We start from the raw sequence: 27,705 nt of genomic DNA, 5'->3' as shown, positions 1-27,705 counted from the left end.
TAAGGCCTCCTCTTATGTCAAGGCATAGCTCTATCGAACAAGTTTAAACCTGCATCGGGATAGCTAGAGTAAGCGCGTGCTGCAGTGATGACGTCATTATGCATGTTTAGACTTGCAAATCACAGAAGAAACGTAACAAGGCTGGAATCGTGACAGCTATCATCTTTAAACAAAGGCGACTATACATAGGCTGTTAAGGCCTTATCATTCTCCTCCCCCTCCTCCTCCTCCTCCTCCTCCTTCTCTACCTCCTCCTCCGCCTCTTATGTCAAGGCATAGCTTTATATCGAACAAGTTTAAACCTGCATCGCGAAGGCAAGCGTGTGCAGCGATAACATTATTGTGCATGTTTAGACTTTCGAAACATAAGAAGAGTAGAATCAAACGCTGTACTCGATACGACATGTGATCAGAACATTGATTGATGCGTTCAGAAAACAAAATAAGTGATCAAGACTAGAATCGAACGATGTACTCAATACATCATGTGTTTAGAATATGTCAGGGGATACGCTTGTTCTAAGAAGATCAGATTGAAACATAACAAGACTAGAATAGAACACTGTAATCGATGTTGTTAACTTCAACATGTGATCAGAACATTGATTGATGTGTTCAGAACACAAAATAAGTGATCATGACTAGAATCGAACACTGTACTCGATACAACATGTGATCAGAACATTGATCGATGTGTTCAGAACACGAAATAAGTGATCAAGGCTAGAATCGAACACTGTACTCAATACAACATGTGTTTAGAACATGTTAGGGGGTACCCTTGTTCTAAGAAGATCAGAATGAAACATAACAAGACTAGAATCGAACACTGTAATCGATGTTGTTAACCTCAACATATGATCAGAACATTGTTTGATGTGTTCAGAGCAAAAGTACAATTTTGATGATTTGCTTAGTGTAAAATCAAAAACTATGGAAACACACTGTGCACATATCGCGTAGCTAACTCGCTCAGTAAGCAATATTGCAAAACTACAACTTCAATGATTTGCATAGTGTAAAAATCAAAAACACACTGTACCCATACTGCGCAGCTAACTCGCTCGGTAAACGATGTGGCCAAAGTATAACTTCAAATTATTTACCTTCCATCATTCGTCTTGTGTGTAAAAATCAGTCGAACAAGTTATCGCATAAACATAGCTGAAAAAAAATCGTGATAGGGTATGGAACCCAGGGGTTACATCTTGTCAGAAGAGCAAAAAGGATGAAAGGACTCTTCCTCCTCCTTACCGCACATTCCTTGGCTAAAGGGCTAATGGGCTAAAGGGCTAATGGGCTAAAGGGCAAAAGGGCTAAAGGGCTAATGGGCAGAAGGGCTAAAGGGCTAAAGGAGCAACAACCTCATTGATCGCTATCAGCAAGAACGCTTGTACTTTGTAGAAAATTAATCTTTATTTGTAAATGGTTTCATGTTCAGAACAAGGAATGGAACCTAGGGGTTATGTCTTACCTAATAAAATCCCTGAGGTGCGATGAGTTACGTTTTTTCGAACTCGTGTTTGGAACACTGAACTTTTCAAGATGGCAAGAGTGAGGTTAGCAATGTTCTGTTGTTGGATTTTAAATTCCGCGCTATAACATGGATAAGGTGGCAGCCTTGAGGTTTACCGCCGTAAAGATGGCAAGAGTGAGGTTAGCAATGTTCCGTTGTAGGATTTTAAATTCCGCGCTATAACATGCATAAGGTGGCAGCCTTGAGGTTTACCGCCGTAAAGATGGCAGCAGTGCGGTTAGCGACGCTCTATTGTCCTTCAATGTGAGGTTAGGGTTCGTCAAGAAGACAGCTGTCAAAAAAGCACGTGGCTTGGTTTACTAAACAAGAGCACGTGGCTGTGACGTCACGGTCACGTAATATGCTGCTTCAGCAGGTAAAGTTCAATGTCTACACCTACGTAGTTAACACTCTGCTATGTTCACAAGATTTTATTTCACATAGTTATTATTTATGTTTTAAGTTCGCGCACATAGGTTATGTTAAGATAGGACGCTTCTGATGATGCTTGTTGTTTAAAGGGGCCTAACATCGAAGGTCATCGGCCCATGTTAAGATAGCAGCACACGTACTAGCTATGGTCGAACGCTCGCGTAGAAGTTGTTTAGTACGATAGTTGATGTATGCATTATCAAAAGGTGATATGTACACGCTTTTAAACCTTGCTATTCTTACTGCTACTATGTTCTCAAGATTTATAAACATCGCTATTCTTTGTGCTTTAAGTTCGTGCGCATAAGTCATGCTAAAGTAGCAGTGCAAACACATGCGAACGTTGTACATTCTAGCGGAATGTGTTTGGTATAATAGCTGATGCATGCAAAATCGATAGGTGATGTGTACACTCTTTGAAACTTAACTATTCTTCGTGCTTTATGATCGTGCACATAGGTTATGCTAAGATTGCAGCACACTCTAGCGGGAGAATTTTAGTACTCTAGTTGATGCATGTATAATTGATAGGCAATGCGTACACGCTTTAAAAACATTGCTATTCTTACTGCTGCTATGTTCACAAGATTTTTATACATCGCTATTCTTTATGCTTTAAGTTCATGCGTATAAGTTATACTAAGTTAGTAGCATAGTTATAAGGTTGACGCATGCTCTAGTGGAAGAAGTTTAATACGAAATTCGATGCATGCAAAATCGATAGGTGATGTGTGCACGCTTTGAACTTGGCTATTCTTTGTGCTTTAAATTCGTGCACATAGGTTATGTTAAGATTGCAGCACACACAAGCGATGATTGCACGCTGTTGTAGAAGAAGTTTAGTACGATAGTCGATGCATACATCATCGATAGGTGATGTGTACACGCTTTAGAACATAGCTCTTCCTTGTGCTTTAAGTTCGTGCACATGGGTAAGGGATACACAAAAGCGATTGCTACATGCTCTAGCGGAAGAAGCCTAGTACGATAGTCGGCGCATGCATCATCGACACGTGATGTGTACACGCTATTCTTTATGCTTTAAATTCATTCACATAGGTAGCAGCACACAATTGTGATCGTTGTACACTCTAGCGGGAGAAGTTTAACTTTATACACATACGTTAGCAATACACATATGCGATCGTTATACGAAAGTCGATGCATGCAAAATCGATAGGTGATGTGTACACGCTTTGAACTTAGCTATTCTTTGTAGTTTAAGTTCATGCGTATAGGTTATGCCAAGATAGCAGTACAATCTAGCGGAAGAAGTTTAGTATGAGAGTCGATGCATGCAAAATCGATAGGTAATGTGTGCACGCTGTGAAACATAGCTATTCCTTGTACTTTAAGTTAATACGTATAGGTTATGCTAAGATAGCAGCACAATCTAGTGGAAGAAGTTTAGTATGATATTCGATGACCTAGCGGAAGAAGTTTAGTACGATATTTGTTGCATGCAAAATCAATAAGTAATGTGTACACGCTTTGAAACATGGCTACTCCTTGTACTGTAAGTTCATGTGTATAAAATTATGCTAAGATAGCAGCACAATCTAGCGGAAGAAGTTTAGTATGAGAGTCGATGCATGTAAAATCGATAGGTAATGTGTACACGCTTTGAAACATGGCTATTCTTTGTACTGTAAGTTCATGTGTATAAAATTATGCTAAGATAGCAGCACAATCTATCGGAAGTAGTTTAGTACGAGTGTCGATGCATGTAAAATCGGTAGGTGATGTGTACACGCTTTGAAACATGGCTATTCTTTGTACTGTAAGTTCATACGTATAGGTTATGCTAAGATAGCAGCACGATCTAGCGGAAGAAGTTTAGTACGAGGGTCGATGCATGTAAAATCGATAGGTGATGTGTACACGCTTTGAAACATGGCTATTCTTTGTACTGTAAGTTCATACGTATAGGTTATACTAAGATAGCAGTACAATCTAGCGGAAGAAGTTTGATACGAGAGTCGGTGTATGCAAAATCGATAGGTAATGTGTACACGCTTTGAAACATGGCTATTCTTTGTACTGTAAGTTCATACGTATAGGTTATGCTAAGATAGCAGCACGATCTAGCGGAAGAAGTTTAGTACGATGGTCGTTGCATGTAAAATCGATAGGTGATGTGTACACGCTTTGAAACATGGCAATTCATACTGCTGCTCTGCTCCCAAGACATTTAAGCATAGCTCATCCTAATGCTGCTCTTAACGACGTAGAGCTAAGGATTGATTACGTGACCGTGACGTCACAGCCACGTGCTCTTGTTTGGTAAACATAGCCACGTGCTTTTTTGACAGCTGTCTTCTTGACGAACCCTAACCTCACTTTGGAGGACAATAGAGCGTCGCTAACCTCACTGCTGCCATCTTTACGGCGGTAAACCTCAAGGCTGCCACCTTATGCATGTTATAGCGAGGAATTTAAAATCCAACAACGGAACATTGCTAACCTCACTCTTGCCATCTTTACGGCGGTAAACCTCAAGGCTGCCACCTTATGCATGTTATAGCGCGGAATTTATAATCCAACAACAGAACATTGCTAACCTCACTCTTGCCATCTTGAAAAAGTCCAGTGTTCCAAACACTAGTTCGAAAAACGTTACTCATCGCACCTCAGGGATTTTATTAGGTAAGACATAACCCCTAGATTCCATTTCTCGTTCTGAACATAAAACCATTTACAAATAAAGATTAATTTTCTACAAAGTACAAGCGTTCTTGCTGATAGCGATCAATGAGGTTGTTGCTCCTTTAGCCCTTTAGCCCTTTAGCCCTTCTGCCCATTAGCCCTTTAGCCCTTTTGCCCTTTAGCCCCTTAGCCCTTCAGCCAATTAGCCCTACAAGGAATGTGCGGTAAGGAGGAGGAAGAGTCCTTTCATCCTTTTTGCCCTTCTGATAAGGTGTAACCCCTGGGTTCCATACCCTATCACGATTTTTTTTCGGCTTAGAATTTTGCATTGTAGCCCTCGCCTGCATAAGCTACATGCTTGTAATCTATGACAACAGATTGAAACAATATGTTTCCGAACCGATATTTCATGTTACATATTTATGTAATAACTTGTTCAACAGCTAGGGACTTAAATGTAAGCAGAGTATTTCTTATAGCACTAGCGTTCTGTTTAATTTTACTTCCCGCATAAGCTACATGCCTGTAACCCATGCCAACAGATTGACTGATATTTCATGTTACATGTTTATGCGATAACTTGTTCGACTGATTTTCACACAAGACGAATGATGGAAGGTAAATAATTTGAAGTTATACTTTGGCTATATCGTTTACCGAGCGAGTTAGCTGCGCAGTATGGGTACAGTGTGTTTTTGATGTTTTACACTAGGCAAATCATTAAAGTTGTAGTTTTGCAATATTGCTTACTGAGCGAGTTAGCTACGCGATATGTGCACAGTGTGTTTCCATAGTTTTTGATTTTACACTAAGCAGATCATCAAAATTGTACTTTTGCTCTGAACACATCAAACAATGTTCTGATCATATGTTGAGGTTAACAACATCGATTACAGTGTTCGATTCTAGTCTTGTTATGTTTCATTCTGATCTTCTTAGAACAAGGGTACCACCTAATATGTTCTAAACACATGTTGTATTGAGTACAGTGTTCGATTCTAGTCTTGATCACTTATTTTGTGTTCTGAACACATCGATCAATGTTCTGATCACATGTTGTATCGAGTACAGTGTTCGATTCTAGTCATGATCACTTATTTTGTGTTCTGAACACATCAATCAATGTTCTGATCACATGTTGAAGTTAGCAACATCGATTACAGTGTTCTATTCTAGTCTTGTTATGTTTCAATCTGATCTTCTTAGAACAAGCGTATCCCCTGACATATTCTAAACAATGATGTATTGAGTACAGTGTTCGATTCTAGTCTTGATCACTTATTTTGTTTTCTGAACGCATCAATCAATGTTCTGATCACATGTCATATGGAGTACAGCGTTTGATTCTACTCTTCTTACGTTTCGAAAGTCTAAACATGCATAATAATGTTATCGCTGCACACGCTTACCTTCGCGATGCATGTTTAAACTTGTTCGATATAAAGCTATGCCTTGACATAAGAGGCGGAGGAGGAGGTAGAGAAGGAGGAGAAGGAGGAAGAGGAGAATGATAAGGCCTTAACAGCCTATGTATAGTCACCATTGTTTTTAAAGATGACAGCTTTCAAAAGAATTTTTCAAATTATCCGCCACCACATTTCAGCTAAAGAGGGCAGCAGGGTGCTCTGTTGATTAAGCACATAGAATTTCAAATTGCCCTCCACTGCATGCATAACAGCAGCTGTTATCTTGCGCAGTAGCCTCTAAGCTAGCTTTCTTCATAAGAGTAGCCGCCATCTTGTGCGAGCACCTCTAGGCTGTCTCATAAGGAGCTATGTATAGTCACCATTTTGTGTCCGCCATCTTGCGTAAGCATCCCTAGGACGTCTCAAGCCATCTTGTGTCTCATAAGAGCAGCCACCATCTTGTAGAAATAGATAGCTGCCAATGCCAAAGGGCTTAAGTAGGAATCGAACGGTTGATCTCATCATTAGACTATGTTTTTTCTTGTTCCTGATACTACGAACCTACGTATTAGGTAGAAAAAATTTGTCCGTTTTGCTCTACGATGCATCGTTTTCGAGATATTTAACATTTTGCATTTAAGCCTCCAAATTTAATGAATCGAACCAGCGCGGTACGTTATACTCTCTACCATAGCTAGACCTGATCATGTTACGAAGACTCGCTTCAATACAAGGTAAAACAGAGCAAATGCCAAAGGGCCTAAGTAGGAACCGAACCGTTGATCCCATCATTAGACTGTGGTTTTCTTGTTCCTCATACTGCGAATCTGGGTATTAGGCAGAAAAATTTTGTCCGTTTTGCTGTACGGTGCACCGTTTTCGATATATTTAACATTTTGCATTTAAGCCCTAAATTTAATGAATCGAACTAGCACGACACGTTAGCCTCTAAGCTAGCATTCTTCATAAGAGTAGCAACCATCTTGCGCAAGCACCCTTACAGCGTCTCATAAGGAGTTGTGTATAGCCGCCATCTTGTGTCCGCCATCTTGCGCAAGCATCCTTAGGGCGTCTCAAGCCATCTTGTGCAAGGACCCTTAAGCCATCCCATAAGAGCAGCTGCTATCTTGTGCAAGCATCCCTAGGGCATCTCATAAGGAGCCATGTATACCTGCCATCTTGCGCAAACATCCCAAGGGCGTCTCATAAGAACCTGTGTATAGCAGCCATCTTGCGTAAGCACCCTTAAGGAGTCATGTATAGCCGCCATCTTATGCAATTAGCGTCGAGAGAGGGCTGCTGTAGAATTTTTCTTTTTTAAATTATCCACCACCACATTTCAAAGGTATCTAGCTAAAGATGGCAGCACTGCGGATGACAGGTGACGAATTTACATCTACTACGATAAAGAGGGCAGCACGGTGCTCTCTGGATTAAAGATGGCGGATGACAGCTGTCAAAAAAGCACGTAGCTATGTTTACCAAACAAGAGCACGTGGAATTTGCCGCCACCACATTTCAAACGAAAGAGGGCAGCACTATGCTCTGTTGATTAAAGATGGCGGATGGTAGCTGTCAAAAAAGCACGTGAGTTTGTTTCCAAACAAGAGCACGTGGAATTTTTCAATTTGCCGCCACCACATTTCAAAGGTATCTAGCTAAAGATGGCAGCACGGTGCTCTCTTGATTAAAGATGGCGGATGATAGCTAACAGAACTTTTCAAATTGCCCGCTACTACGTGCTTAAGGTAGTAGCCATAAAGAGGGCAGCATGGTGTTCTGTGGATTAAAGATGGCGGATGACAGGTGATGAAATTGCCCGCATGATAGCAGCACGGTGCTCTGTTGATTAAGGATGGCGGATGGCAGCTGTCAAAAAAAGCACATAGCTTTGTTTCCAAACAAGAGCACGTGGAATTTGCCGCCACCACATTTCAAAGGTATCTAGCTAAAGATGGCAGCACGGTGCTCTGTTGATTAAAGATGGCGGATAACGGCTGTCAAAAAAGCGCGTGAGTTTGTTTCCAAATAAAGCATGTAGAATTTGCCGCCACCACATAGAGGGCAGCACGGTGCTCTCTTGATTAAGATGGCTGCTGTCACGTGGAATTGTCTGCCACCACATTTCAAAGGTAAGTAGCTAAGGAGGGCAGCACGGTGCTCAAAGATGGCTGCTGTCAAAAAGCATTTTTCAAATTATCCGCCACCACATTTCAAAGGTAAGTAGCTAAAGAGGGCAGCACTGTGCTCTATAGATTAAAGATGGCGGATGACAGCTGTCAAAAAAGCACGTGGATTTGTTTATCTCGAGCTATTGAGGTTAAGTTGGTAGCACTAAGGTTTAGACCCGCCAAGAGGACAGCACTGCCGATGACAGGTGACGAAAGAGGGCAGCACAGTGCTCTGTGGTTTAAAGATGGCGGATGACAGCTGTCAAAAAAGCACGTGGCTGTCAAAAAGCACGTGGCTTTGTTTACCACACGCTAGTTAGGTTAAGTTGGTACCACTAAGGTTTAGGCCCGTCAAGATGGCAGTACTGAGGTTAGCGGTGCGTTGTTGTCTGTCAAAAAGCACGTGGCTGTCAAAAAAGACGTGGCTTTGTTTACCTCGCACTAGTTAGGTTAAGTTGGCACTACTGAGGTTTAGGCCCGTCAAGATGGCAGTACTGAGGTTAGCGATGCGTTGTTGTCGATGACAGCTGTCAAAAAGCACGTGGCTTTGTTTACAAATTCAAATTTCCCGCGGGAGGTGGAGGAGACCTCTGGGAGGCCTCTGGCTGAGGTGGAGGTGGAGGAGGCATCTGGGGGGCCTCTGGCTGAGGTGGAGGTGGAGGTGGCCTCTGGGAGCCTGAGGTGGAGGTGGCGGCCGAACCATCCAATTATACTACTGTCAAGGCCCGAAACAGCAGTAGGAGAAGACGACGGGAACCAGATTTCTATGCCAGGATGGTGAACCACGGACTGAATGAGTTCCAATTTGAAGGCATCACAGTCAATATGGCTGGCTAGAAGGATCGAGAGCGGGATGACCGCAAGCGGGCGGCCGAATCAAGAAAAGATGAGTGTTAGATTTGTAATGCCATAATGTATTTGTGCACGTGTTTTAATGTAGACAAGGGGATAGGCTAGTTTCTCTTCGTATTATTTAATTTCAGTAGGTTTAGCTGTTTGTTGGAAGAACTACGTGCAATTTTAGTAAATGTAAGGAAGCTAGTATATTTAAATATAAATAACTGTAAAGTACACGCAGACCGATTGCATCAGGTCACAGATAGCCTTTTCTCTTATTGAGATTTTGTAGCTGAGTGGTTAACGTCATTCTTCTTACTAGTCAGTTTCTTGCTTTAAGCCTTGTTTATTATTGATTTGCCTTCCTTTCCTGTTTGAGACACAGGGAGCCTCCCGGGGCTTAAATGTAAATGAAAACGGGATTTAAAGTAAAGTCATGAAGGACTAGATTCGTTAGATAATGGGATTTCAAAGTTTAAGAGAGCATGCCGTCCCGTTATCTCTGATTTATTGCATGAAGTGTGGATGAGAATGAGTGGGACGGTGGAGCTTCGATTCACAACCTTTGTTAGCGTCATCATCATGATTGTTTGAATGTGCGAATTTGTGATTGGATCACGATTTCCTTGATGGCAGTCTCTTATTCCAAGTTCCGAATATTAGAATCAGTTTTCTTTAAATCTTGTTATATAGCCGGTGTGAGTGGCTCAGACGGTTGAGGCGCTGGCCTTCTGACCCCAACGCGGCAGGTTAGGTCCTAGCTCAGTCCGGTGGTATTTGAAGGTGCTCAAATACGCCAGCCTCGTGTCGGTAGGTCACTGACACGTAAGAGATCTCCTGCGGGACTAAATTCCGGCACTTCGGCGTCTCTGAAAACCATAAAGGTATTTAGTGGGACTAAAAGCAAATAGCATTATTATTATTATTATTATTATTATTAAATCTTGCTATGATTATTCTTATTATTAATGCGATTTTCTCGAGTTGAATGGGTAAGATATTTCAGTAAATTTCAGATTTTCAGACATGATCTGTCTATGTGGTAATTTATCAGTTTCTAGTTATTGTATTTTTAAAGAGTGGGTCATTTTATTTTAAGGTTTAACGTTACGAGCGCGACTGCTCTGGTACAGTGCCTCTCAAACGCCCAAAATTTCACGCATGCAAATTGAGGCCCGGAGTTCCTGTGCACAGTGCATCGGTCCCATTCGGCTCAACTTGGACCAACGCTTCGTCTCTGGGCTACTCGGCTAAGCCCGGCTCAACTCGGCTCGGATTTGGAGCACTATGGAGCAAGTGAAGAAGAGGGAGACAGGCGGAAGGAGCGACACAGGCGTAGGGAAAGAGAGAGACAGCGCTATTGCTCCAACCAAGCGAAGTCGTCTTTTGCTCCGTGCACAGGTGCATGCACTCTGAAGGGCCCTGCTCTGGTATGTGACCAGCGAGATATTGTTGTTTTCTCGAGTGTTAAAGTTAGACGACGTCATTTATAATTGTATTTATTTTGGCAAATTTAGGACATGTGATATTTTCGTGTGATGATGAGTAAAGGGATGCGTTCGTCGTTATGAAAGGCCTACATTTTCATGATTGAGTAACTTGCTTCGGGTAGACTTGTGAGCAGCGTGTGTTAAGGGTTTGAACCCGGATATTTTTGGTATTTGCTGCAAAGTTTGGAAGACTGAATCTCCGGTTTTGCTTCATCCCGCCGTGTGGTTGGCGAGGATGATGTGTGTTTCTACCGAGGAGAGTCTTATCTTAGTGGCCTTATTTGTGTTGATTTTATTGGTGTTTGTCCATCACTACTGTTGATGCAGTAGACGAGACTTTTATATCGCGACGCTTAGCTTTGACTTGTCTTTTATGATATGACCGCGCTGAGGATTATTTGTGCCATGTAGTATTTTTTAGGGACCAACGTTGAGTTATGTGTTGAACGTAAAAGCCTACTCTGTTATTTTATGGAATTTTGTGTCGTGTAATTTATTTCAGGAAACCACGTTGATTTGTGTATGACGTTGTAAGGTCTACCAAAAGATTGGTTTTGTGTCATGTGATCTATTTCAGGAACATACGTGAAATAGGAAGTGATTGCTCAAAGTATATATATATATATATATATCATTAATATTTACAACCGAGACTGTGTGTGACTGAGACTTGCATAAATGTGGCATGCTTTTTTTTGGTGATGCCTGGAAGATATGACGATATTGTTGCAATACACACAAAGCACAGCGATTTTTTGATTGCATTGTTCTTTAATGTGTGTATATTGCGTCATTTGTGTAATTTTTGTATGTGTGTAGTTCCAACCGACAGTTTCTTTGTGTTCATAAGTATACTCATGATCGAGGTGTATATATTGGTAGGATGTTTTATCACTCAGCGTTGTTTTATTGTGTACAGTTAGATTAGTTATTTCCACCCCAAAGCGCATTAAAGCGCGTCTTTTCTTAAAGGTTAGGGACCTCACTGCAATTCAAAGTGTGCAGGAATGGAGAAATTACTCATCTGAAGAGGAAAGAATTAACAAACCATCCGGAAGCGTGGTGCGAGCACGCAGGCCACAGTGTTAAAGTGCAAACGTTTAGGAATTTTCTTGCTAAGTGTTACGCATGTCCGTCGGCTTACACTTCTTAAAATGTAATATATTTTTGATCTTCAACATGAACTCTACAAGCATTGAGAAAGATCTGAGTCATATATTTTTTCACATTTGATGATTTTGGCTGTACTTTTCGTATTTCCTGTTTTATCTTAATAAACATGTTTTTCCTCTAAACTGACGTCATGCATTACCTTGTATCATTTACAGCTAATAGTTGACCTCCTCTTGTCTATATCAGATATATATTTCCCATCAAATCCAGGGTGTAATTTCTTAAAGTTCTTTTTCATAGTTCGAACTGAGCATGCTTGGGAGCGGCTGACTAGTCTGGGGCAGATTACTTTGATGGTAGAAAAGAGGACAGTATTTCGCAATAGATGAACAGACACACTGCAGTTGTTGCAATACACAGAAAGCACAGCGATGTTTGGATTGCATTGTTTGAGAAAGTCACTGAGTCATTTACTCACAACGTTCGGAATGAATTGGCTGCCTCTCGTAGGAAAGTATCGCGTGTAGACAAATACAAAAAGCATTTACAGCGTTCGAATAGTATAAGAACATCACAGTTCTTACATCAGGTGCAGAATGTTACCAAATAGTATCTCAAAACATCCATAAAATTAATTTCCGAAAACTTCCAGTCGTTCAAGGACACAATCTTTACTGTAGTGCATGAGGATATGCGATGTTATAATGCAAGGTTCGGTCCACACACAAGAACAACGACTGCTTCAAGGGAAGATAGTACTGAACAAGGTTGAATGTTTGGAAGAACCTGGCCTGCTGTGGTTTCTTCCGATGAAAAATTTTCTACCAGGATCAAAAGATGAACAGCACAAATAGCAGGCACTTATGTGTGGATCCTTCTGATATCCTCCGTTGTATCCACACCAAGTTTCCAGCTGCTGCGACCTTTAGAGGAGGTTAGAAGTGAAGGACGGAGCATGCTGCCCCATTCTTTCCACGGGACGTTCGAGTAAATGCTTCTATATGACGGAGACAGTTGTGAAGCCCAAAATAGACAGTGTACACAGTTCAAACAAGTAGGTCTATGTGTTTTACCACGACTCGGTAGCTGTATATAAAGCTGTGACAACAAAGACCAGGTGGCGGCCAATCTGCGCAAGCGCATCGCACAAAACATCTGGCCACATAACCCATTAGACCTAAACGTGTGGAACGTTGTTTAACGGAAGACTAAGGCAACATATCCTCAATACGAATGATCCTCTAGAAGCCACCATTATCGAGCTGTCAACGGCCATACCATGTTGAATACACCGGTTCTCGTCCGAGCACCGCAGTTAAGCAACATTGGGCGTGGTCAGTACTTGGATGGGTGACCGCTTGGGAACACCACGTGCCGTTGGCTCCATTTTTATTGCCAACGGCCATACCATGTTGAATACACATGCACAAGCGCATCGCACAAATCCTCTGGCCACATAACCCATTAGACCTAAACGCGTGGAGCGTTGTTCAACGGAAGACTAAACAACATTTCCTCAATACGAATGATTCTCTAAAACCGCCATTATCGAGTCGCTAACGGCCATATAATGTTGAATACACCGGTTCTCGTCCGAGCACCGCAGTTAAGCAACATTGGGCGTGGTCAGTACTTGGATGGGTGACCGCTTGGGAACACCACGTGCCGATGGCTCCATTTTTATTGCCAACGGCCGTACCATGTTGAATACACCTGCGCAAGCACGTCGCACAAAACCTCTGGCCACATAACCCATTAGATCTAAACGTGTGGAGCGTTGTTCAACGGAAGACTGATCAACATATCCTCAATACGAATGATCCTCTAAAAGCCGCCATTATCGAGTAATGTATAGGAAAGGTAAGGATCACACGATTTGTGCATATTAAGGGCTCTAGTCACGCATTTAAGGCATTATTGAGACTTTCTGTACTCCACACCATGCCAAGTTCTGCGGCAATACATTTCGTTATTTATTACATATACTTGTTTTTCGTGCTGATTGTGATGTGTCCTTAAGTACCTTACACACCCTGTGTAAAATAGCTCTCTATATTTGATATACCGACTGAATCATCCCGTATCTCCAAGTTTGTTTGAGTTTTGCAGACTTGTGACATGTCTTGTAAGTGTCAATATTTGAAAAGGAGCGATTAAGCCCGTATGATAAATGTATTACACACGTTTGGTGTATAGAAATTCCCTCAGGTCGAAGGCGGGCGAGATACCAAACAGATGGGATAAGGAAGTGCTGAAAAGGCCAAGAACAGCTCTGAAGGCTTGCCAACTTATAATGACTCGTCACCTCATTTGTCAACGTCACATAATCCCGCCGTCCCCATGTGTGAGAGAGACAGACAGATAAACAAGGAGAGAAGGGATTCTTATATCTGAAACTGTCAACTTATATAAAGCTTCAGCTTTTTCTCTGACAATTGCAGAGTTACGAAAATTACTGCAGTGTAGATTTTTCTCACGAAGTGTTCACCGGACATTCCAGACATGTATCTGCGTATTTATTTATTTATTTATTTATTTATTTATTTATTTATTTATTTATTTATTTATTTATTTATTTATTTATTTATTTATTTATTTATTTATTTATTCCACCTGATAAGTAGCGTAACGGACCGAATACTTGCATCCTGAATTCTAGAATTTTGAATCGAAACTCGACTAATCCTTGATATTTAAATATGTTTAAACACTAGGAATTCGTGTCAGATTTACCGGTACGCTTGGACACTCCCGGTCTGTAGGAGTCCCTTAAGATGGCCCCTAGTTAGAGAGAACGTATGATATCGGCTATCCATAGATAGGCTGATGACCTGGACGGGGTTCTCTTGGCTCAGTGAGACGACCTGAAGAGCTGTTTATTTGGAAGACAGTGGGTTATGTCAACAAAGTCATACAATAGGTCTGGCAATTTGTCACGTTGACGAATACTTGCAGTCACTTGCTGGGTAGCAGTCACCTTTGACGGTTATGGTTTATTACAGGCTGTCTTGGTCCGAGTGGCTCAGATTGTAGAGTATTCATTTTCTATGTACAAGTATGTAGGCTCGATTCTCACTCATTCTACAGGTTCTTGAAGGTGCTCAAATATGCCAGTCTCATGTCGGTATTTTTACCAACACATGAAATAATTTTTACGAGACAAAATTTCAAGCACTTCAGCAGTAGTTAGTTTGGCGTAAAAGCAATTGTATTATTATGATTGTTATTGTATAGGTTGCACATGTTCAAGGTTCTGTTTTATTTCTCATATTATATATACTGATATTATAAACACCGAGAAAGAAGACCGGCCTAGATTTCTCTTGAAGCGATCTTGATATGATATGTCAAGAACAACAACATAAGAGTAGCGCCTTTTAGCGGATCTCTGAAACATGCAAAACTACAAAGTAAACCGGTGCATTACTTTTGCATAATTTTCATCTTTGAACCACAAATACATATATTTAATACTTATTTTAATTAGAAGATGGTTGCTTAGTTGTAGCAACCACCACTACAGCCACCACCGCCGCCACCACTCTTTTAAATAATATTTCATTTTATTTTTTCTAATTCTGCATCACACATTACACGCTATATTACATCTCTAAAATTGTGATTTTCTGGAATGAATCTGAAGTTTATAACATCTACAACACATAGCTTACCTCAATGAAATTTGGTGAAAGATAAAAGATAAAATATTTGAGGATATTTGATTATGTATTCGAATATGAACTTCAACTTTTGATCGGTAGATGCAATTTAAACACTGTCACGAACTTCTAGTGTGTTCAGCACTCGCAAATAGAACAGTGCCTTGCTAATATTTATTGACTATATGATAGGATGCAACCGTGGTCGGCGGATGCAGAGTGAGTCTCGGCGCACAAGTGGCCACTGCTGGTCCGTGATCCGACAGCTGTGCCCTCCGACCGGCCAACCGAGCAGAGAAGGGGTGGCAACGGCTCTACCGTGGCTCTGAGCCTCTATATTCGGAGACGGAGAGCGGCTGGTCCTCACCCGTCGGCTGTCCTGAGAATGGTTTTCCGTGGTTTTCCATTCTCCTGCACTAAGGCGAATGCCAGGACAGTTCCTTGTATAGGCTACGGCCGCAACCCTCTCACCTTCTCCGCACTTCTCCTTCTCCGATACAAATCTCCTGGCCTGAGAGACGGAGACACCGTCTAGGAGGCCCGCCTCCCCCTTCAGGGGAGGAATAAAAACAGTTTAGTAGTAGTAATACTAAAGTAATATCTTGTGTAAACCATTTTAAAATTGTACACAGATCTTTAGACTAGACTCGAATACCGTGTGAATTCCTGTGGTGACCGCGATATTGCATTCAGTGTCGTGAATACGAATTTGACTTCTACTCTGAGGGCCTTCATGGCACTTCTCTATTATTATTATTTATAAAATTTGTATTGTACCGAGAGGCAAATTCCCACGGTAATAGCTATTTATGTAACAAGTACCGCTCTTTACGGATTTCAGCAAAGAAAAATTTATATAAATTTTTGTTCGGAAGTTATTAAATTAACGACGTGTCTAATAAACATGGTTTGTCATGGACTTGTTTTGAGTATATTGTTACGTTCGACGCCATTATTATAAACCAAGAAGTTTAAACTTAATTTGTTGAAAAGAGAAAAATTTAAAGATTCTGCTGAAAACGTAGCGAAGGAAATGAAGAGTGCTATGTTACATCTCCAAATATTCAACTGTAGAGCTTTATTTTATTTTTTGTTAATGAAGAGATTGAAAGTATTTTGAATATTTCCAGTTTTAAACTAGTGTGCAAATAGATCATTTCGAAACTAAAATTATAGTAGAGATATCATTATTAGACTGTAATTCAGCCGTCTGAAAACTACGTCACGCTTTCACCCTAGTGACATTGGTACTTTGTCTCATGGCAAATACAGTTATTAGAGGGACGTAGGAATGTGCTGTTAAAAAATAAAGACACAGCCAACTACGCGATCAATTACTTTTCTTGTCGGCAATTGCATTCCTTTGTCGACTACAAGTATTCCAGCTCTGCCTTCTTCTATTACGACATGTCTAAGGCAGCTCTACGGAATTTTCCGTTATACCGTCAAGAAAAATACAGCTCTATCGATCTGGATTCTTTCGTTGGAAGCGCCTGAAATATTATTAGTTTTTCTTAATTGATTGCTGTAAGATGTTTTGGCATATTCCAGAAGTTCAAATTGTTCTGCTGAGTACAGTTCTACAGGAATTATTTCGGTTTATATCGAGAAGTAGGCCTAAGTATAAGATCTGAACTATTTCAAGTTAGCATCATCCACCCATACCCTCATTAGCCACTCACCAATTGGGCCTTTCTTGCATCGCACAAGATAGTAATTGAAACAGTGAGTGGTGTGCACCACTAAGAAGGTCTTCGCACTTCTCGGGAAATATCACATCAATACAAAGTACGTCCGTCTCCACGGTCGCGTGGTCAGTGTCTTGGTCTTCGACCACCGGATCCTAGGTCTGATTCTCGGCAGTATTTGTGTTGTCCCCAACATTCCTACAATTCACGCACCACATACAACATTATTCTCCACCTATTTAACATGTAGATTCCAAAACTCGGCAGAAGTCGCCCGTCCTCTTCGGAGGGTCAACGTCTGTGCCTCAAGAAATTCCTGGAATCCACGTTGGCAGTTAAATAACTTAGGTAATTATATATCCCATATCTCTCCCATTTCATTTCAATATCCCGCCAATCAGCGTACGTGCATGGTTGATTGATAAGACAGCCATGGTTTTTTATGTTCGGTGAAAATGGTAAATAAAAATGAAAACATGTGTTTAAAGCAGTTGTTGAGGAGTGTACAAGCAGGTATGAACCTATAAAGGTGGTAAGGAATGGGAAATATGCATTATTTTATAACAGAGCATGAAGGAAGTGATGGTTAGAAAATAATAGGGTTAGGAATGATTGTGAAAATACGAAGAAATTTTAGGAACTTGCGAGAAAATTGAATTTAGAAAAACATTGAGGTAATATCATGATGTCAAACATAATCGGCAGTCACGTGAATGTGAGGGAAAATTGGAATTGTATAGCTCCTTCTTCTTTTTCTACCGCTTTTCCCACATGTGTGTGGTTGTGGGTGCTAATTGTGTAGCACATGTGGATTTGACCCTGTTTTACGGCCAGATGCCCTTCCTGACGCCAACCCTATATGGAGGCATGTAATCACTATTGCGTGTTTCTGTGGTGGTTGGTAGTGTAGTGAGTTGTCTGAATATGAATGTGAAAGTGTTGAGACAAACACAAACACCCAGTCCCCGAGTCAGAAGAATTAAGCACGCGTGATTAAATCCCCGATCCGGCCGGGAATCGAACTCGGGACCCTCTGAACCGAAGGTCCCAATCCTGACCATTCAGCCAATGAGTCGGACAAAATTGGAATTGTATACAGGTACTTTCAGGCAGAAGGAAGGACTTCGAGGGATCGTTAATGAAGAAAGGAAGTGCGTATGTGAGGACTTGCTGAAGGCAAAAGTAACGCTATAAAGAATTTGTTAAAGAATTTGGATATGAGGATAATGTCCTGGCAGAAGAATTTACACATACTGGTGTGTCGCGTCCGGAGAGGCCTGGTGCAGGTCTTTCTTGATTTGATGTCCGTAGGCGAGCTGCGCGTCGTGATGAGGATGAAATGATGATGAAGACGGCACATTCACGCAGTTCCCGTGTCAGGGGAATTAACAAATTATGGTTAAACTTTCCGATCCCGTCAGGAATCGAACCCGAGACCCTGTGACCAAAGGCCAGCACACTAACCATTTATCCATGGAGCCGGACACAAATACTTGTGAAGTACTGGAATTTAGCTATGATAATAAGTATATTTACAGAAAAGGTACAAACTGAAAACTAGAAAACCAGCTGGGATTGATAAAATTTCTGTGTTTACTAAGGTAATGTATTGTAATATACTGCCATATCGGTATCTGAAATATTTATTTAAATACTGTTTGCTTGAAGGAACTATACCAAATGAATGGCGAGTTGCTATAGTAGCACCAGTGTACGTGGGAAAGGGTGAGAAACATAGAGCGCATAATTACAGGTCAGTCAGGTTGACACGCGTTGCATGTAAACTCTGGGAAAACGTTCTTTCTGATTATTAGACTCGTTTGCGATATTGCTTTTTTTTTTTTTTTTTTTTTTTTGCAAGTTGTTTACGTCGCACCGACACAGATTTGTCTTATGGCGATGATGGGACTGTAAAGGGCTAGGTATAGGAAGGAAGCGGCCGTGGCCTTAATTAGGGTACAGCCCCAGCTTTTGCCTGGTGTGTAAATGGGAAACCACGTAAAATCATCTTTAGGGTTGCCGACAGTGGGGTTCGAACCCAGTATCTCCTGAATACTGGATACAGGCCGCACTTGAGTGACTGCAGCTATCGAGCTCGGTGCGAAATTACTAACTGGTTTGATAGATGGCAGTTCGGGTTTTCGAAAGGTTAATCCGGAGAGGCTCAACTTGTAGATTCCAACAAGATTGACAGTTATTTTAGATCCAGGAGGACCGAGCACGTTGGCCGTGTGATTAGGGTCGCGTAGCTATGAGCTTGCATTCGGTAGATGGTGGGTTCGGATCCCAACGTCGGCAGTCCTGAAGATGGTTTTACACGGTTTCTCATTTTTAGACCAGGCACATGCTGCGTCTGTACTTTAATTAAGACCACTTTCCCAATCCTAGCTCTTTCCCATCCATGCGTCGCTCGAAAACCTTCGATGTGTTAGTGCGGCATGTTAAAATAATGGACTGTATTCCTATTGACCTATCCAAGGCTTCTGAAAGGGTAGGTCATGTGAGTCTGCTGATGGAATTGCGCGATACTGGATTGGACAAATGAGTGGTTGAATGGGTGACTACATTTCTAGAAAACAAAACTCAGAGAATTAGAGTAAAGATGTATTATTGGACTTTTATGTCCTCTTATATGTATAAATGATATGGGTAAAAGATTGGAATCACAGACAAAGCTTTTTGCAGATGATGTTATACAGTGCATAAGTTACAGGATTGTAAGCGGCTGCAAAAAAGGAGCTCGATAGTGTTTTAAGACGGGTAGCAGACAATGGTATGGTGGTAAACGAGATGAAGTCAGTTATTTCATCACAAGGGAGAGTCCTCTCAGTTTTAATTACTGTGTTAATGGGGTGAAAGTACCTCATAGGGTCATTGCAAGTATTTAGGTCTTAATATAAGAAGAAATTTTTGTTTGGATAATAACATTAACGAGGTTTCAACATATTCAGATAACATACCACACTACCAACCACCACAAAAACACGCAATAGTGCTTACATCCCTCCATATAGGGTTATGTCAGGAAGGGCATCCGGCCATAAAACAGGGCCAACTCCACATGTGCGACGCAGTTCGCACTCGCGACCCCACAAGTGTGGGAAAAAGCGGTAGTAAAAGAAGAATAGCATTAACGAGGTTTTAAATAAAGGTAACAGATCTCTTGGTATGAGTATTAGGATATTTAGGGGTTGTAGTAAGGATGTAAAGGAGATGGCGTATACGTCTGTGGTAAGACCCCAATTAAAGCATTGTTCCGATGTATGGGAGCCACACCAGAATTACTTGATACGAGAACTCGAATGATCCAAAATAGAGCAGCACGATCTGTTCTGGGTGATTTCTGAAAAAGGAGCAGTTTTACGAAAATGACCTTCAGTGAAAATTTTACTGTTTACTTTGCCAACAAACATTATCCAGCTTTCAATTACTCCTCTTTACATGTGAAGCCTACTAACAAAATATGGCCGAGAGTGGTAGGGAATCCCAAAGTAGACCAACGGCCAGGAAGAGAACGAGGAGAAGAAGGATAAAAGAAGAAGAAGGATTGTATTTATTATTAAAATATAATTAATCTCTCAAATCCGACGAGCATCCACAACAAACATTATGTAAAGGTCCGATTTGCAACTTGGCTCGCCTACTGTAGGACTCTGGTAGAGAGGGTTACCGAAGGTTTAGTTAAATAGGGTTCCCTTACAAAAGAATGGAAAGCGTTGGTCTAATGTAACCTACTGCATAAAATGGTTGCATTAATATCTAGAGCACCGGGCTGAGTGGCTCAGACGGTTGAGACGCTGGCCTTCTGACCCCAACTTGGCAGGTTGTATCCTGGCTCAGTCCGGTGGTATTTGAAGGTGCTCAAAAATGTCAGCCTCGTGTCAGTAGATTTACTGGCACGTAAAAGAACACCTGTGGGACTAAATCCCGGCACCTCGGCGTCTCCGAAAACCGTTAAAAGTAGTTAGTGGGACGTAAAGCAAATAACATTAAATTATTAACATCTAGAGCAATGCCTACTAAAACCTACTGGCTACTGTGTCGGTCCGACGTAAAGCCACTAGCAAAAAAAAAAAAAAAAAAAAAAAAAAAAAAACCCTACTGGATAAAACGGCCTGGTAACTCAGAACCTACAGCACTCCTAACCCATGGGTTATAGACAATTGTAACTACTGCATAACATGACTAAGCTAACCGCTAGAAAACCCTTAGGCCTAGAAGACTAAGTTCGCCACGAAAATGTAATATCCGGTTGATAAACAAATTGGTCAATCATATTCTACCCATGTATTTAAATTAATATGGTATGAAGATCGTAGAGGTTGGTTGCCCATTTGTACTGCCTCTTAAAAACAATAATCACTACTATCATATGAAGATCGTAACGTTAAACGGCCGTCTGTCATAATTCTCTGAAATTTGATGAAATGTGACTTTCTGAAGACGTAATCTCAATTAGGTACCAGAATAAACTAATATATAAATAATAGGAATACATTATTAACGTTTTTCAACTACATTTATCAGACAGGAGTCATTATAAAACGATATGAATCCTACCGAAAACAAAATCGATATAATGTTTCGGCCTCTAGTTTGCTGCAGGGGAATGGGACTCCAATCACCAGTCGCTTCACCCTCCTCAAATCCTATTAACATCATCCGGATATTGAAGCGCGCCATTCTCTCAGTTCTAAAACACTGTGGATTTAATAATAAAATCTTCAGCATGTTACACTTCCCATCTGCTCTCTTATATCAGCGAAAGAAATGTTTACTTATCAAATAAAAGCACTGTTAAAAAAATCTCTTTTTTCTCTCTGCGACAGCACAACCGCCAGATGGACGCAGAGCGATATGTGGAATATATTACTATTTGACTAGTTATGGACTGGGATTATTTTATTCGCTGATCAGTTACGCTTCCTGTGAAATTCATATTAAAAAAGTAATTCATATTTCAAGGCTTAATACAATTAAAACTTTTCCACAGTGTCAGTGACGTTTAATGTCTGCATTGAAACAGTTATGGGTATACGGGTCCGCCTCTGTGGTGTAGTGGTTAGCGTGATTAGCTGCCACCCTCGGAGGCCCGGGTTCGATTCGCGGCTCTGCCATGAAATTTGAAAAGTGGTACGGGGGCTGGAACGGGGTCCGCTCAGCCTCGGGAGGTCAACTGAGTAGAGGTGGGTTCGATTCCCGCCTCAGCCATCCTGGAAGTGGTTTTCCGTGGTTTCCCACTTCTCCTCCAGGCAAATGCCCGGATGGTACCTAACTTAAGGCCACGGCCGCTTCCTTCCCTCTTCCTTGTCTATCCCTTCCAATCTTCCCATCCCCCACCAAGGCCCCTGTTCAGAATAGCAGGTGAGGCCGCCTGGGCGAGGTACTGGTCATTCTCCCCAGTTGTATCCACCGATCCAATATCTCATGCTCCAGGACACTGTCCTTGAGGCGGTAGAGGTGGGATCCCTCGCTGAGTCCGAGGGAAAAACCAACTCTGGAGGGTAAGAAGATTAATAAAGAAAGAAGGGGTATACGGTAGTGGTCTTAACAGACGCCAGAGTGTCAGAATTTAATCCTGCAGGAGTTATTCAACGTGCGAAGGATAACAACACGGAGTTTGAGCGCAATAAATAAATAAATACTAGCTGTTTGCCTAGAAGTTTGGTGAACCACGCCAAGGCTTTTGTAGCATATTTGACAGTTCTCCGTTCATAAATATCTAACATAGTTTGTAAATGTATGTTGTATTTCCATGCTATTTGTTTTATCCACTTAAGGGAGCAGTTGAATTAGCATTTTGGCAAACTGGCGCTGTGGTCGGCCCGGTGACAGCGATGTCAGATCTTGTGCTGGCCATGTGAGTAACAGCTGTCCACAAGCTGAATATGACACAAGATCTCTTTTCATATGATTGCGGCCAGATTATAGTTGCCAGACGTATGGGTAATTCCATATCCGAAGCCGTGCAGTCACTGTCCCCGTCGGCTATCTCTTAATGGTAAGAGGTCATAGACGGGCCTATACTAGACTTAACTAAAGTTGGCGTCTGACAGGTAAGGTTGGAGGGAGGAGCATTGCACGTGCCATTTCACGATGTTGCCACATTCCAGCATTCTTTTCTACATGCTCTTACCCCTCGCTTCCGGCTCACTTGTTCCCTCTTTCATTCTGACTGCTGTGATCTGCTGTAGACTACCTGGCCAGGTGGTGTCGTCCCATTTGCGATCACTCTTATACAAACAATCAGGTTCTTATCAGTGACAATGACAGGTTTGGCAACTCCCAGAAAGACGAGCTGCCCTGGAGTTTTATCTCCATGGCAACCGCAGTCGCCCCTCCCTCATTTCCATGGCAATCACACAGCCACTCCCTTTATCCCGCCCCGGCAGGCAGTAAAGGGACCTCCCTCTAAGAAATGTCACACGCCAACTCTTATTATTAGCAGTATAGAGCGAAGCAGATCACTAATGAATTCTATGCTGGACAACGAGAGGGGAGCAGCTATACAATCCAGAACCATCTGCTCGCAATAGGATACAGGATTCATCATCCCTCTACTCAACGCACAACACTGCATTTGGACTATCGAGGTATAAAAAAACGTTTGGCTGGTTAGATGAGTCGAGGTACCAGTTGATTCACGACGATGGCTGGGTAAGAGTGCGTCATTTACTTTAATCCATAGAAGATGTTTTTAGCTCGCTTAGTAAGATGCGAATTTGAAAGGTATTCCGGTAGCTTCAATTCGATGCGGAAAGGGCCAAGAAGGACATGAAAATGAAAGACTCTCTAGACCCCCAAGTTTAATACCGTCGGTGTCGGGATGGAACAAGCGTCTGCTAAGGGCGGTCAGTTAAGAGAGATAAAAGAGCTTGCCTGGCAGAATGAAAAGGGAGCAATGCCAGACTCAGCTAGGGACCCCTTGATCATTAACCAACTATTCCAATTCAAGTCCCCTTTTTTCGTCAGGCACAAGATACGGTGGACGTGTTCTACCACTGACATTTAGCGATGATGGTGGTTTTATCTGGTGATTGTTTTTTAAGGAAGTGAATTAAGATCACTGTCGAAATAAGGCCTCAGCCAAGGACTGTGAGAGAAACGGAGGGTGACCTAAGTACCAACGATTAGACTAAGCTTTTGACGATTGCAATGTAAAATGTAAAATGTTTATAACCAGACTAGGCCACATTCAAAGAGAGGATTGTGGTCACACACAGTTCATTCACTTCAAAAATTAGGTGAAAGGATATCGTAAATGGGAGCAAGGTAGCAAGGAAAGACTCCCTAGGATGCCATGATATCGCCGAATGGGAAGAATGAAAAATGATCAATAATAACATATAACTAACTAACCCACTAACAACAGAAACATCAATATTTTGAAATTTTACTAATAACGATAGGTCAGAAGGAAATGAAATAATTTGTAAATTCATAAGTATTTGCATTACGAATTTAAAAAGTAAACTGATGTACTGTAGGTTGTTAATCAAACTCATCATGACCTTCAACGAAACTTTTACCGTGTACTTTGCCAGCAAATATTCTCCAGGCTTCAGTTACTCCTCTTTACATGTGAAGCCTGCTACATAGCAAACTACTACCGAGAGTGGCAAGGAATCCCAAAGTTGACCAACGATTAGTTGGAATTATATACAGTAGCTTTGCTTTGACTAACTTGAGTTACGTTTGAGTGCTGAACCTTTGTGGCTTCCAATGGGTCAACTCACAGACAGAGCTTTGTACCAGTTACAGGTGTATTACAACTACAACTGGCAAATAACTCTGATATGAAAATCAAATATGGAAAACAAATACATTATATTAGCACATGCAATTATACTTCAGTATTTATCTTTATTTGAGAATGGAATGAAATAAATAATTGAAGAATAATGATAATGCACATATGTTTTTGTATCAATGTTATTATTTGATTTAGTTTAGTTCAAATACAATCTGTTTATTTTTGTGAATATGAAGCTCAATGTGGAATGGATCAATCCTATTCTGAGGATGACATTTGCAGTGCCAACCTAAATGTGAAATGTACAGTCACAAAAAAATCATATGGTACTGGAATTGTATAAGTTTCTCACAGGTTGACTTCTCTCAGAAACAATTCAACCTGGATATAATTTTTGTTGTGGGTAACCATAAGTTTTGGGAGGCGAATGATATTTTGATAATAATTAACATACATTTTTCTTCTCCTTCCCCTCCGTTCATCCAATTTATTGGGGTCGGCACTTGAGGAGGATTTCGTCCAGGTTTATGGCCTGGTTCCCTTCCTGACGCCAACCCTAGGTTGAGGGATACATTCACTATTGTGTGTTTCAGTGGTGGTTGATAGAGGGGTGTATTGTGTGTAGATGATGAGAAGTGTATTAAGAAGAAGACAAACATCCAGTCCCCGAGCCAGAGGAATTACCTACACGCATTTAAAATCTTCAGCCAGGTCGGTAATCGAATTCGGGGCCGTCTGAACTGAAGGCCTGTACGCGGACCACTCAGTCACGGAACAGATCATAATAATTCTGATAAAATGTTAAGTCTAGAATGTACAATGTTATGAGCTCATTCTACTATTTTTGATGGACTCTATTGCATTCCACAGACTCCGTCCTATCAAGTGTAATTATTATTCTTCACTTTTATGTGACTATATAATAGCCTACCAACTTTCTACTTATTACTGTTATGCATGCAGTAATGATGAATGGGATATCTAATAACTGATTTTCACAGGGGTTTTACTGCCAGCAGGTTATTTACGTCAGAATATGAAGAGATTACAACCGGACGGCCACTCGCTGAATGTTTAGCATCGCTAACCGTCAAATGCACCCCCTTCCGTTAGTAAGCCTCGTTTTCGAGCATATTGTAGCAGGCTAGTATTTGGTACACTAGCACTATAGTTGCTGTCAACATGTCGCCAATGGGTGCTGTGTTCAGCAACGGCGAATCTCATCTCATCAATCGGTTTACGCATTGGTGACCTCATTTCTTCACTTCATTAGTAACTGCATCCTTAATGAGATTTTTCCATCCTGAGCGGTCTGCATCTCTTCTTAAGATATTGTGAAGAGATAGACCAGTGATCTTCTTTGGTAGGTCTAACCATCTACTTGTTGTTTTGCCTTTTGGTCTGGTGCCTTCAATTTTGCCTTGCAGAATGGTCTTTTCTAAATTGGCTCCTTCTCTCCTCAAAATATATCCCAGGAACTGGAGGTAACTTTCACTAACGCGGAAAGATACACGTTTTGTGATGCTCAGTTTTTCTATAATTGAGGCATAATTTTAATCTATGGAGAATCTGGTCGAACGCAGCCGAAGCTCGCAGACGATTTGCGCAGGAGTTTCCAAATAGCCTTCTACGAGCATACCTATTCTGGATAGATTTACACCCCAGTGCTGAATCGATAGACCTCGGCAATCTTCGAGATTCGTACTGGCACCTTTTGAAACACAAACAATGAATCGCGTATGAATTGCGTATGCTTCGCGTATGCATCGCTGTGCGACATCTGGCGTACACTTTAAATACTAGTACTGTTGTTGTTTACACAGCAAAGCCAAACTACAGAATTCATGCTAGGAATAAGATTCGCATCGAGAAATGTTATATAATGTGTGTGTGACAAAGTTGTTGGCTTAAGATAATAACGGTTTAGGAACTTCATATCGATCGATCATATTATCGATTCAATTCAGATTTCCTTTCCATTCAGTTGGCAGCACTACCGGAACCGAGAGAGTTTCCTCCTTACTCCTCACCCCCGTACACAAATCTATCCAGAAAGAGTATGCCGATAATACACGTATTTCACCGAACAGAGTTGCAAGCGAGAACTAGTGTTCAGAGCGAACTGTCTTCTAGTATGTGCTAGGAAAAATCTGTTGGTTTCATTGATCTGTCTGAGTGTCAACCTTGGCTTTGACAATACAGCCAGTCCCTGTTATGAATGGTGTGAAAATGTTGCTTAGAGAGTCCGTTGGTGCGGGCATTTCAGTGGGATTCGTAGACGTGTGTAATAACAAATTACGGCTGGATGAGGAAAGCAATGGGAAATTACTTCATTCTTCATTTCCCTAGTACACCCCTTCGGAGCTATTGAGGACCCAATCAGCCTCCAGGCTGAGTCATCGTCTTACTATTCTACTGCTTCTTCCACACCATTGTGGAGTCACGACACGTTAACGTTGTCCTATTTTATGGCTACTGTAGATGCCCTTCCTGGCGCCAAATTTATGTGGAGGGATGTATTCACCAATACGCGTTTCTGTGGTATTTGGTAGTCTTATATGTTGTACGTGTGTCAAGATGGGAGTGTCGGAACAATCGCAAACACAAATAAGAGAAATGAACCAAAAGCACACACACACACACACACACACACACACACACACACACACACACACACACACACACACACACACAATCTGCCTGTACTTTTTGAATATTAATTTAAAACTTGGTTATTATACTACGCAGGACAAATAATGGCTTACGTCAGAAGTTCGGTTTCTCTTTCGTCTGATTTTTCTCTGTTTCTTACAGCATCACGGGAAAACGGATCAACAAATTTTCACGAAACACTGTATTTAATTTTCGGATAAGGATGAGTAAGAACTTAGCTGTATGTTGCCCAAAATATTCAGTTGAGGCTGCTTTCAAATGGAACCTAAAATATAATGCATAGGCAAGTATCCTTCCCACGCCATGTGATTTTTCAATTGA

The 27,705-nt window shown here is 41.3% G+C and overlaps 2 non-coding genes across 2 annotated transcripts; both read left to right on the top strand.

Annotated features, from left to right (window-relative positions):
* The first annotated feature begins 12,875 nt into the window (after positions 1 to 12,875).
* On the top strand, positions 12,876 to 12,994 carry LOC136859465 (5S ribosomal RNA). The gene has a single exon (XR_010859028.2). It is a non-coding gene; the product is annotated as a 5S ribosomal RNA (ribosomal RNA).
* Positions 12,995 to 13,166: 172 nt separating this feature from the next.
* LOC136859466 (5S ribosomal RNA) lies at positions 13,167 to 13,285 on the top strand. Its single transcript, XR_010859029.2, has one exon. It is a non-coding gene; the product is annotated as a 5S ribosomal RNA (ribosomal RNA).
* The last annotated feature ends 14,420 nt before the right edge of the window (positions 13,286 to 27,705 follow it).

Source organism: Anabrus simplex, chromosome 1, assembly GCF_040414725.1.
Source record: "Anabrus simplex isolate iqAnaSimp1 chromosome 1, ASM4041472v1, whole genome shotgun sequence".
Taxonomy (NCBI): domain Eukaryota; kingdom Metazoa; phylum Arthropoda; class Insecta; order Orthoptera; family Tettigoniidae; genus Anabrus; species Anabrus simplex.
The sequence above is the reverse complement of the archived record's forward strand: the minus strand, read 5'-3'. Positions and strand labels throughout refer to the sequence as shown.